Source organism: Malania oleifera, chromosome 7 (assembly GCF_029873635.1).
Source record: "Malania oleifera isolate guangnan ecotype guangnan chromosome 7, ASM2987363v1, whole genome shotgun sequence".
NCBI lineage: Eukaryota > Viridiplantae > Streptophyta > Magnoliopsida > Santalales > Ximeniaceae > Malania > Malania oleifera.
This window is the reverse complement of record NC_080423.1, coordinates 71,349,599-71,363,531: the sequence shown is the minus strand read 5'-3', so window position 1 is coordinate 71,363,531 and position 13,933 is coordinate 71,349,599.

The window sequence follows — 13,933 nt, the reverse complement described above, 5'->3', positions numbered from 1 at the left end:
ACCCCACTATGCACCCATAGAACACAAGTAGAGACACTCTCAAGATATGTAATAACAATGAACAAAGCGTGAACAATGACAACAATGTAAATACAACTTCCTAAACTATCCACATTGGACAATTCAAGAATGGTTGAAATACAAACATCACTAATCGTAAATGAAACAAATAATTAACATGTTCAATTGATTATTAATCTACATATTATGACTAATATTCAATTGAATATTACTTGATTTTTCTCAAATGTATGATAAGGCATGAATGTACAGTAACGATTCTTGAATGAGTCTAAGCTTCAATTAACACATGCATATAATGAATGAAAGCATAAACAAAATATGATTTTTTTTTTTTAACTCTATCCAATAGAAGATACTAGCTCGTAGCTGCCCCAGTTTTATAGATTCCATCACAAACTAAAAGCAAAACTTTTTTTTGGGTTATGTAATGATTTATCAATTAATTGTGGGCCAATTGCTGTTAGTGTACACCAATTTCGGTCATTTGGATATTTGAGTCCCACGATGGTTTTTATTTTGAAAAGACAAACTATTGTGACTGATTTTGAGTGATTAATGGACCATTATGGACCTTTCTTTAAATTAGAACCTAATTTGGGCTTAGGACACTCAAAGGCCCACAGTTGGGCCTTTAGTTGAAAGATGAGGCTTCAAAAACTTCAATTCTAAAGCAAAAAATTTATGCATTACACAATTAGGCTGGCTGTAAAACAAACCTCACCTAAAAGCCTCATGGTCCTAATTACTTGTGCAGTGTGCTTCAAATGTAGTGGCCTAAAACCATTTGCAAAGACTGATTCATAGAGACTTCTAATAAAGCAACCAAGTTTTATTCCATTCCAAATACCTAATAAAAATCATTCACTTTATTGTTTGACATATGCCTCCTAATTGGGTCCAAATGATCCATCCAAATACTTGTTTCTTATCCTACATCAACCCATTTCTCATACAATACATCTTGAACACCATTAAGTGGCTGATCAATGACCTTATGATATAATTTTTTCCTAAAGAGACTAGTGGTGGGTTCATGGCTCTAGCAAAGTAAAAGGACAATAAAATATGAACAACAATTCAAAACATCCAAGAGGCATTCATTAAAGCATGTATGAACGTTCAAACATGTATGAACCTTCAAAGGAATTTATAAAAATTCAAGGGAATTCAAAGAATGTTCAAAGGCAAATGAAGCAAGGAATATATGATCCAATTAATTATATTAATTAAATTATTATCCGGTAAAGCATACACTAAGCTAATTAACTTATTGGATTCCATTTAACCACACACACACACACACACACACACAAGTGCGCATGCGCGTGCACACACACACACACACAAAGTAATAGACAATTTTAGCTGAAGAAGAAGAAGAAGAAAAAGAACAAGAATAAGAAGAGGACGAAGCATAGGGGGAGGACGAGGAGCATTTGGCACACCTAGGAAGAGGGAACAACACATGGAGGTGGGTACGTAGCAGCGAACGGTCTGAACGGCGATGGGGTTGCAGAGAATGGTGCGTCCGGTGGTGGGGTAGCAATGATAGCGGCAGCGGCAGTGGGAGGAGAGAACAATGTAGGGAGGAGGGAAATTTGGGGAAATTTTAGGGGGAATCATCGTGCAAGGGGAAATAGGGTTCTGGGTAAAGACTATTAGTGACGTATCAAAACTCTTGCTAATAATCTAGAAACCATCACTAATAAAACCATATTTGTTTATGCTTCTAGTTTTTTATTTCTATTATCGGTATTCTGATATTTGCAAAAAAAAAAATCAGATTTTATTATTTTCACTAATTTTTGCAACATGTCATAATTTATAATACCTAGAAATTGTGTTTTAGAGACAATTTTAATTAAAATTCAAATAAGATGATCATAAGAATCTAAATACAATTTAAATAAAAATATTCATAAACTTTTTTAAAATTAAAAAAATGATAAATGCCATTTAGAAAATATTTTTACTATTTTTCAATTTTCATTTACAATAAGATTGTTATTGTAAAGTGAATTTTAAAATATAAATAATTAAGTAAATTAATTATAATAGTTTTTACCATAACAATTTTAATTTATATTTTTATGCATTTTATTACTTTAATCATTTTTCTTTACATTTTAGTTGATTTGAAGACAAAAATAAGTATTTTTTACTTAAGCGTTTAATTTATTTTAATTTTATAATTTTTAACTAAACATATTGCTGATTTTTTATTTTTAGTTTTTATTTTTAATTTTTTAAATAATTTTTTAGAGTGATAGCAAGCGTCCCTAAATTTCCCCTATATTTTAATTTCCAAAACCAATAGCTCATCTTTGTTGTATTTCAAAATTATAACTTTAAATATATAAAATAATGTGCACAATTAAGTTCATAAGGCCAAACTATCGGACTCTCCCAAGGTTATTATTCACCTTCATTGTGCAGGCTTGGAATGGACAAAGCCCATTGAACAATTGAGATATTGGCTTTAAGTTGTGGGTCGTCAATGGGCAAATTCGGCATTTCACAAAGAATAAGCTAGTATTTCTAGTTGAAATTTTTTTATTTTTTATTTTTTATTTAATTATTATTTATTATTATTATTATTATTTGCAATAGAGGTCAATGTCTAGTCCTAAGATTGCGAATGAGTCAAATCGAGTTGAGTTGTGGCGAGCTCGAGTTCGACTCATCCTTAAAGTTTTTTATTTGAGCTTGGATCTTTAGTGTGTGTGTGTGTGTAAAACTTGAATTCGACTCGACTAAGGCTTAAATGAGTTGAGCCCAAGCTCAAACTTGACTTGAAGGAAGCTCGTTTCAAACTAATAAATGAATCAAATCACTAAGCTAATTAAATTGATTGATAATTAACAAATATAATTTGAGAAATATATATATATATTTTAAAGTAAAAAATTTAAAATAAAATATTTAATGATATTAATATGGAGTTTGTTCATGAGCCTAATATTGAACTAGTTCACAAGCCTAATAATGAGTTAGTTCATAAGTTACAAACAAATTAGTAAATGAGTCTGTAAACAAACTGATAAATGAGCCGACCTGTGAGCCTAATAAGTCAAGTATGAACTAACTCAAACTCGACTTATTTAGTTGATGACCTTGAAATTTGACTTCAAATTTCACTCATTTAATTTGATAAATAAGTTTAAACGAGTCATTATCAAATCGAGAAGCTCATGAGTAGCTTAAGTCATTTGCAGGCCTACTAATTGGTCTTGGCTCGTCCAAAGGCCAAACTTACATTCGTTTGTAGAGATGTCCAGGGATTAGTTGGGCTGGGTTCATTAATGTTTGATTTTGAACAAGTCTAGGCCAATACCCAAGAGTTTTTAATAGAAACATGGCCCACTTAGATTTCGATAGATACATGGCTTGCGAGCCGACCATGTTCTTTCAATAAATACTTCCAAGCCCACAAATTGGTCTCTCCCATGAAGCCCATCTTTCGCACATGTTTGCACAATTTAAATTTACATACGTTAGGTAGTGCTTGGTAATATGAATTTCGAAATTTAATATAAATTTATGCATTTTTAAATATAATATTAAATTAAAATTAAAAAGAATAAATTATTATACATAAAAAAAGACGTACAATATAAAAGTGGTTAGATTTGTGAGAAAATTTTTTTTTGAAAACACACACACACACACACAAAGGTGACACATTTCATAACATAAAAAAGTTACTAGAATAATTTTTTGTAATACTAGTGATGCATTTGTAATATATATTTTTTAGTAGACTAATAATGCATTTTTTAGTAAACTTTGTGACATTTTTTTAGTAAACTAATCGTAAAATATTAGTGACAGATTATAACCGTCCTTTTTTGGCGGGAAATAAAGGTTAAAACTATTAGTGATGGTTTATAAAGATGGTAACTAATAGTAGACTATTAGTGACAGATCACAATCGTCACTAATAGAGGACTATTTGTGACAAATCAAAACCGTCATTAATAGGCTACTATTAGTGACAAAACTTTTCGTCACTAATACTCGAAAAATCCTCGCTAATATTTTTCTTGATAGTTTGAGTAGGAAAAGGGGTTTTTAGTGATGACAGTATAGTGAAGATTTCAATTTCGTCACTTAAAGAACATTATTAGTGGTGATTTTAAAGATTGCCACAAATACTTATACTATTAGTGACGAATTTGATTTTCATCACTAGTGGCTCATCATTAGTGATGCTTTTAGATCTGTCACTAAAAACATTTTTTTTTTTGTAGTGTATATAAGTTTCTTAGAAACTTTCCCTCCAAAACCCAACCTATTCAACGTCCCAATTTAAAATTTGAAAACAAACACTGAGTAACTGAGCCAAACTGTCAACGGTTTGCAGACATACCATTGACGGTTTAATACCGAGAGCAAACAGTCAAAGTAAGAGACTCAAAACCGTTGACTATTTCATTGCACTAGGCCAAATTGTCGATGGTTACAAGGTAACCATCAACAATTTCCTCCTGGAAGTCAGCATTCCATTTTTCTTTATGTTTTCTCTTTGTACATGTCTTCCACTCAACATATAAGCCACATATTACAACAGACTTTTATCATAGTCATCTTTTTTTTTTTTTTCCCTAACTTTAGCACCTTAGAAGCGTTTAGTTTTTTTATTGTGAAGAAAGCTAGAACGAAACCCAACATGCAAGATCATGATTAAGGAAGATCAAAAAGCAGGGAAGGGAAGCACAAAGCAAGCCGCAGTCTAAATCAAGGGCCAAGAACATTAAATTCCTTATATGTAACTAGAAAAGAGCACTACAAGCAGGGTAGCCCTCTTTTGAAGAAACTAGAAGACAAGGAGGATCATCCATTAGCTTAAATGATGAGAGGAATGCTTGATATAAAAAAAATTTGTATGATGCCTAGATCATGGACTCATATTGTTCCTTCTGTTGCTCTCTATAAAAGGAATTGTTCAATACTTATAGGGATTTTGATGGAGATGGTCAATTGTTCTTGGGAAAGATCATCCTTTTGTGGCTATTAGCATCATTAGCATGAAAGTCAAAATGTTTGATGGTACTGTTAGACTGTTAAAAATTTTAGGCACATTCCATGATTGAAGAAAATGTTGTTGCCTCTTGGTTACTTTGAGAACTTTGTGAATGGACTATTGGAAACTTCAAGCAGCTTAGTATCTCCATGTTTCTATGCAAAATTTGTGGTATATGCAATATTTGTGTTTCGTTTGATATGAATGCATTTAAAAATTTACTCTAGCTTATGTATCTTAGACATATTAGTGTGTGGGGAATGATGAAATTCCACAAGAGGAAATTTGAACAAGTTGAAATAGTTTAAAGTTTACTTTGCAAGCACAATATGTTGATTAAATAATGTGTATTAGAATTTAAGCCATCCTCTTATAAGAATTTGGGGCTTCAAGGTTATAGGAACGGGGCTCAATACTTTTTTTAGTTTAATTGATTATCACTCAAAGAAGTTTTGATCTTTCTTCATGAAGGAAGAGTCAAAAGGGTTATTCAAGTTTTAGCAATGGAAGGTAGAAGTTGAGAAACATATAAAGATCTTGCCAAGAGTCTAGGATTGGATAATAAGTTAAGAGTATGACTAGATGTGTGAGATGAGTTTTTCGACTTCCACTAGTTTAAGAGATTGTCAAGAATTTTATAGTTCATTAGAATTTGCAAGATAATGGAAAGACTAAGAAGATGAATAAAAGCTAACTTGAGAAGGTCTGGAATATGAAATTATAGGTAGGATTGCCTAAGAATTTTGGGGCAGATGCAATCAGCATGACTAATATTGTCAACAAATATAACCTTCTATAAAGCTTGATGTTAAAGTAGAAAAGTTTGTACAAGTAGACTACTTTACATGAAGGATCCAAGAGATGCTCACATGTTGATTTGATCCAACCTTCATATGGAATCCAAGAGATGAATTATCATTGGCTGCATTTTCGCTATAAAAATGGAATTAAAATGTTCAACCTATGTGATCTAAATGACAAAGGGTGGTGATGAGTTGAGGCAATGTTTAATGAGACATTTATTTTGAAGGATAAAGAAGGTGAATGAAGCAACAAGGTTGATAAGGGACTAGGGGTACAAGTGAAGTTTTGTAAACAAAAAAATTCTTAATCAAAAGTTCCCTCAATTGTATAGTAGGTAACAACAATTAGAGGGGCCTATTATAGATACAAGCCAACATAGATTTATCATTTAAGCTTTTAGAGATCCAACTTTGAGGATATGATCCCTTCCACATAATTACATGCAATGAAGATCCATAGTTCTTTTAGTATCTTGTTTCACCTCTAGGGAAAAAACATGTTAATGCAATCTATGAGCCTATGATGGAAAAATTTGAGCCTTGACGCAAAAATGAGAGAAACTACTGTACTTTGAATGGTTAGTACTAGCGGTGTGTATCAGGATTCCACATTTCCCGGTTCAAATTTAATAAGTTTAAAGTTGGATACTTGGTTCTTGGGAAGACTACGGTGAGACCAAAAAAATAAAAAAAAAAAAATAAATAAAACCTAGACATGGGGCAACATATGCTAATCGAGGAAGACCCTAACTAAGTAACTACTATCATAAATTCAAGGACATACAACCTAAAATATCAACAAGGAAAATTACTACCATATACAAAAAATATGAAGATTTTAAGTATCATTAATAAAATATTTGTGTACTCTATTTATGAATTATTTAATAAGCATATTCTCAAGTATTGAAATCAATTTCTTTCTTGTAGGGTAATAAAGTAAAATAGTGAAGATCAATTTATTTCTTAATTCACATAGTATGCTAAAAAAATTGGTAATGTCCTACCCTTTGCTACATTTGGATGAAGACTCAGCGTTTGTTGAATAATTATAAAATTCTGAGCTCGTCAATGGGTAGAAAATGTTAGTAAAAATCAATTTTTTAAAAGGCAAAGGCATAAGGCGAAACGTTTTAACCCTCAAAAAGCGAGGCGTAAGCCTTAAGGCATTGGGGTGTAAGCCTTTTGAGATGTTATTTTTTAAGATAAAAATTTATTAAATAAATTATATGCATTTAAAATAAAGTAAAAATTAAGAAAATTGCAAATATAATGTAAAAAATAAAAACTAGATGTACTTTGCAAAATGCTTGTTGGTCATTCAAAATTTGCTAACTTGAATACATGACATAAATCATGACAAGATAGTGTCGGCCCAGGTGCGCGTCTAGAGGGGGGCGAATAGACGTTTTTCGCGGATAATGAAATTTTCTACAAACACAAAATTTCCTTGGCAAGAAGTAAGAGTAATATACCATAGTATATTTCAAAGCAAATAAACACAAGCAATTAAAGTAAGAGAGAAAAGGAAAGAGAAGCTTGACACAGTGATGTTAACGTGGTTCGGCACCAAGCCTACGTCCACGCCTTGAGTTCAACTCCAGGATTCCTAAATCCATTAAGCAATCCCCTTTAAAATGGAGAAGCCTTTACAACATAGGTACAAAACCCAAGTGCTCACCAAGAGCCTCAACCCAGGTGTTCACCAAGAATCACCTTAATGAAAGCTCACCAAGAACCTTCAAGATACACAAGCAACAACAAATGTAAAGATTACAAGATGATGCTCCTTATTAAGCCAATGATACAAGTAAAGCCTCACACCACTCTCTTTCAGCAAATGATATGTAAACTAGAATAGAGTGCAAGATAACTTAAGCAATGTGAAAACCTAGAATGAATGCTTCACAAATTATCTCAACAACCAAAATGCTCAAAATCAATGAAGAATGAATGCCTATGAGGTATTGCCAAGAAGATAAGCATGTAGCTGGCTAGCTGTTGGGCATTAATGGGGAAGAGATAAGGCAAAAACTAGTCATTATCGCGCATTTATTATAGTCTACTCAAGGCCACTCATCGATGAGTCCATGGACTAGTCGACGAGTCATGCGCATGCATTAGTTGACGAGTGCCCTGCTATCATTGACTATTCTTCTATGCAAATCTCAAACAGGTCTCGGTATCTCTTCATTGACGAGTCCCTTATTCACGCTACCGAGTTAGCTTTATACACTAGTCAACAAATCCCCTGTTCTCCTCATCGAGTCACCTCTACAATCTCATGTGGTCTCAGGATCTCCTAGTTGATGAGTCCCTTGCAATCATCGACAAGTCCCTTGTATATACTAGTCGATGAGTCCCCTGTTCTTGTTGACGAGTCCCTTTGTTTTACTACATAAATAAGTATCTAAATGTGCTAAGGCAAGTTCAAATGACATGTATACTTTTAATTATGTTCCAACCTTGTCCAAGTGTTGTTTTTACCTAATGTAAGATGTATTGCTAATACAACCTATTTTGAAACTCATGTTAACATCTTATGCAGTGTGTGACTTAGTATGCATGTGTTTTACTTGGTTATATTGTTTTAAGCTACTTTGAATTAAATGCAGATGCAATTGCTCAGCTCTCACAATGTATTCTTGAACATATTACACGCACAAGAGTTAAAGCATAAATCCCACCTCACACACAACCCAACAAACATGTAAAGAATACATGGTTTCATAAATGCTCTGCTTGATTATGCTTTGGATGTTCCATATATGTGCTTTGGTTATGACCCTTTGCTCATTACTTCTTTGATATACGTCTGACCCTTATGCTTGCTTTCGTATTGTCCTTTTTATCTGAAGTGAACTTGAGGAAAAATATTAGCTAACCTAAGAACCACTAATTGGTTGTTATCATCAAAACAAGCTGGAATGAAGAACTTCTACCACTAAGGATAACAGAATAGCTATACCATTACAAAATTCAAACTATTTTCATGACGTAAGATACAAGTCCTGTTATTTTGGAAAGGTTGAGATTCAAGAGTTTTAGAAACAAACTCATATTATGACATTCCTTTTGTACAAACATGTAGTTAAAATTTTTTAACCAATTCTAACTTGAGAATCACACACCTAAAATGCATAAACTTCAACTAAAAAGGTGCAAAATGCTTGCTTTTTATAAAAATGTGTAAGCCTTAACATGTAATGCATTAGTATTTTTAGACTTTGGTATTTCAGATTGAGCTTCGAGGTGTTTTAAGCATGTGTTGCCTTGAGGCGAGCCTTGATTAAGCATTTTAAAACGCTGGTAAAAACTCATTCTTAACTTTTACTACCATTAAAAGGATCAATGAAGGGAAAAAGGATATCGATCCTTAACTTTGAGTAAAAGCTAGGAAAATATACAAATCCTATATGTTTTTACAAGGCTAAAATGATTAATAAAGCTTATTTTTTAGTTGTATTTTTTAGCTAATACTTGGGAAGTTTTGGAAGTCCGAATCTGCTCTTAAGATCAAGTGAATTTGTTTCTTTAATGACAAGCGAATAAAATTTACAACTAAGTTTAGAACTTTTAGTGGAGTTATGTTAAATCAAAGCTTTGTCTTTATTTCCACTTCATTTATAATCCAACTACGGAGCTTGATATAGGTGCTCGTATAAATTAGAATACTTATAACAAATGTATTTATGAAGAAAAAAAGCATATATGTGAATGACAAAAAGGAGAAAATTGACTACATCGAAACCCAAACGAGTTGTGCAAACTAGAAAATGGTTTTCAAAATAAAAGTTGTGTAAAGATATAATAGTACCATAGAAAAAACATGGTAAAATTCACAAGAAGATTTTAAGGTGCTAATGAAATGTTAGAGGTTTCTTCATTTCCTTTAGTTTTTCCGTCAACATCAATTTCGTTATAGAACTTTTAGTAATTTTTTTGAATGGCATAAGGTGGTTGACATCCCTCCCCCCTCGAATGATAATCTCATCTATCATGTTGACTTCCAACCTATGGTGCTTATAAGGACTTGAAGATGAAATAGATGAAAGGATTTAATGAAGGCTATAGTGGAGTACATAGTAGGCAAAAGCCATATCACAACTCTTCTACTCCTATATACCCTTTTATGTGGCCTTTTATTCTCAATCTCTATTGTTGATCTTATTGGTCATACCCTATTTTGATTATGAAAAATACTTCGGTATTTAATGTCTGTCAAGTTTGTGTGGAGGATCATATTGGCAATATCATATGACGACATGAGGTGACTTGAAGAAGATAAAGATCCAAAATATTTAGTTTCTTTGTAATTTATATTCTCTTCAATATTGGGTCTCTAAAATTTAGTTTAGAAAGGTCTGTAATAATTGATGCATTTCATGCATATAGGAACCGATAAGCTCAAAGATCTTAGAAAGACCCTAAGACCTTGCACATACACTTAGAATAAGTCCCCACTTTAAAATATGTAACTAGGGGAACATATTTTACTTAGGCCCTAAAATTGTGAGGTTTGAGGGGACCGAACCTTGGTGTTTAAAACACCTCAGTTGACTAAACATAAGAAAATTCAATGAGTTGACCTGACCTTGGGCGACCAAACCAAAAATACCTTAGCCTCTTCAGTCAATCGAACATTTACCTTGACCTTTTCCAACAACTAGGGCGCCCTGAACGTTTATGCTCAAAATACTTTCTGGTGACCAAACATGCAAGTTTGGTAGACCAAACTTAAGGATGAGTGACTAAACCTTGGATAGTTTGGAAAATCATTTTGTTCAGCCACCCGAACCAATTTTCAGGTACCGAAAGTTCAAAATTGCCTTTTTCTTATGTTTCTATATAGGTGACCAAACGTAGGGCTCGGTCAACCGAAACTCTTGGGTTGGCCTAATTTTTTCCATGGTCATTTCGAGTTAAATAGGGTTAATTTTTTAAAACTCAATTAAAACAATTTTAATAATTCCCTTGGTATCCCCCACGGTTATAATTTTGGCCAGGTCTATAAATATGAGCACACTTGCTCAGATTAAAGGTGATTAGCATTGTGATTAGCATTGAAACACTATAAAATTTTTCAAAGCTCAAAAATCCTATAGCCTCACATACTACTACTTTGCTATATCAATCCTTGTGAGAGTACCTTGAGTGATTATTCGTTATTCCCATTTGCTAGAAACTCTCATTTGTTCATTGTATGTTTGATTCTTGGATTGAGAGTTGAGCATAAGTTTTCCCATAATCAATTTAATAAATCTTTTGTGTGGGAAAACTTAAAGCTTGTGAGTCTTGGCATTTGAATTGCAAGACACATTAGCTTGTGTTTTTGAGTGTGCAAAAGTTATTTTTACAAATTCTTTTTTCGAATTTCTCTTGTGCTTGAATATTGAGAAAATGTTGTTATAGATACTTTGATTACTCTTGATGAAAATTTTTGAAACCCTAAATTGTTATCGAAATTTACATCTATACATTGTTTCAAAGATTAGCTTGTTAATACACTTTTGTGCTTGATTGAATATCAACATTATATTGAGTGTTGATTGCACACATATAACACTGAGCTTATAGTTCTTATTTTATTGATGTGCATTGATTGATACTGGTACAAATCTGCTTGTCTGAGAAGCATAAATTTTGTACACATCTTGTATTGTGATTTGGTTGTATTCTAGGTGTGGCCTGAGGGGGCGTTAATCGATCCTGGAAGGATTGGTTATAAATGTTGAGGTCAACTTTATGTTAATTTGACCTGGTTGTATTTCTGTGCCGCTCCACTTGTGAAGTGAGCCCTAGTGGAATCCTTGAGCTTGTGAGCCAAGGCAGGGACGTAGGCACATTTGCCGAACCTCGTTAACATATCTAGTGTTATCTCTCTTTACTTGCTTTTCTGTGCGTATGTAATTAATTTACTTGTGTAATTTAATTTTAACTGAATATATTAATTTATTTTATATCTACACTAGATTGACCCTAGGGTTGTGTAATACTACTATTGAAAAATTGACCTAGGGGAGAAATTTTTAAAATACCAATTCAGCCTCCCTCTTGGGATTAAAGTAAAGCTAACAATTGATATCAGAGCCTAGTAGCTTAAACTTTACCATCTTTCTGCAAAAGATCTAAATGACTCATAACACTGTAACCCCTTTCCCTAAGGCACCCTTTTCCACATGTTCTCTTATTTTCAGCGGTGTCAATTACACCTTCTGGAAACAAAGGATGCATATTTACCTTCAGAATATTGACTGGAAGGTGTGGAGAGTTGTCTTTAAGGGAAACTATGTTCCCATGAAAACTAAAGGTGAAATTAAAGTTCCTAAGATAGAAAATGAATATACTGATAAGGATATGAAAGTTGTTAGTTTAAATGCTACTGCTATGAATAATCTCCATTGTGGACTTGATGTTAATGAATTTAATAGAATCATGGCATGTTCTTCTACTAAAGAAATATGGGATAAGTTAGAGGTCACCTATGAGGGTACTAGAGATGAAAAAGATAGTAGGATTGATATGTTGACTAGTGAGTATGAAGCATTTAGGATGAACACTGGTGAGTCCATTCAAAGCATGTACACTAGATTCACACACACAATTAATTCACTACATGCATCAAGTAGGACTTATCCTACGTATGAGATAATTAGGAAAGTCCTTAGGGGTTTGGCTCCTGTTTGGGAAGCAAAGGCTACGACCATATCTTAGGGTAGAGACTTTAAGGCTATGCCACTAAATGAATTGATAGGTTCACTTATCAACTATGAGTTAGCTATTAATAAGAGACTAAATGGACACAATAGGATGAGAAAAGTAACTGCATTAAAAACGTCAACTAATACATCTAGTGAGTGCAGTGAACCTGAATATGGAGATGACATGGCTATGCTTACTAGGAAGTTCAGCTGGTTCTTTAGAAAGAAAAGTAGGCCATACAGAAAGTTCAAAGATTCAGTATCTGAGAAGGGAGAGCCTAGTAAAAGAAAAGAAAAATCAAACACTCCCATGTGCTATATTTGCAACAAGGTTGGGCATATCAAACCTGATTGCCCGTTGATAAAAAATGAGTCTAATAAAAAGAAGAAAGCCATTAAAGTAGGCACCTTGTGGGGATAGGCAAAACAATAGCGATTCATATTCAGATTACAGTGACTCTAAGATTGCCAACTTATGCCTGATGGCATGGGATGATGAGGTGTTGTCTTCTGTCTCTTTATCTTCATATTATTCTAATAGCATGCTACATTTTAAGACTAGCAATATGACTATATTCATGTATCTAAATTACTAAACAAAATGACCAAGGAAAATGATGTTTTGAAAAATAAGTGTGAAAATTGGTCAAAACTTTTTGAAATTGCAAAGAATTCTCATGCTTTAATTCTTAAAGAAAAAGATTTGAAAATTGTGGAGCTTGGGAGAAAATTGGAGGATAGCTCCAAATTTGTTTATAAGTTTACTAAGGGCCAACACAACTTTGAAAAAATTCTTGGGGCCTAAAGAAACTCTTTTAGCAAAGAATGTCTTGGATTTAATGGTATTGAAAATGTAAGATGACCTGATATTTATTTGGGACATTTTACTCAACAATTAAAATCCTAAATTCTACCTAAAGATCCTTAGTTTCGAATGATGTGTTTTAAATGCAAAAAAATTGGTCATATTTAGTTTGACTTTCCACTTAGAAATAGACATGTAAGAATTAAAAGGGTGTAGAGAGTCAAGGGTGAATCAAGCACTAACCCCTATGGACCCAATAGAATTTGGGGACCATCTTCAAATACTTAGATTTTCTTGCAAGTGTGCTTAAGATCATCCTCATCCAAGGACAAATGGTACTTGGATAGTGGCTGCTCACGACATATGACTAGGGACAAGGCCAAGTTCGCATCCATCACTCCCAAATATAGAGGGTTTGTGTAATGACCTGCTTATCTAATCATATACTAAAACATATTTAATAATAAGGTCAACCCGAACCTGTGGGTAACGGGGACACATCTGACATTCACAGCAGAAACCTAAGCAGTAGTAAATGTAAATCATATTCTCATAACCACAAAATACATAATACCTG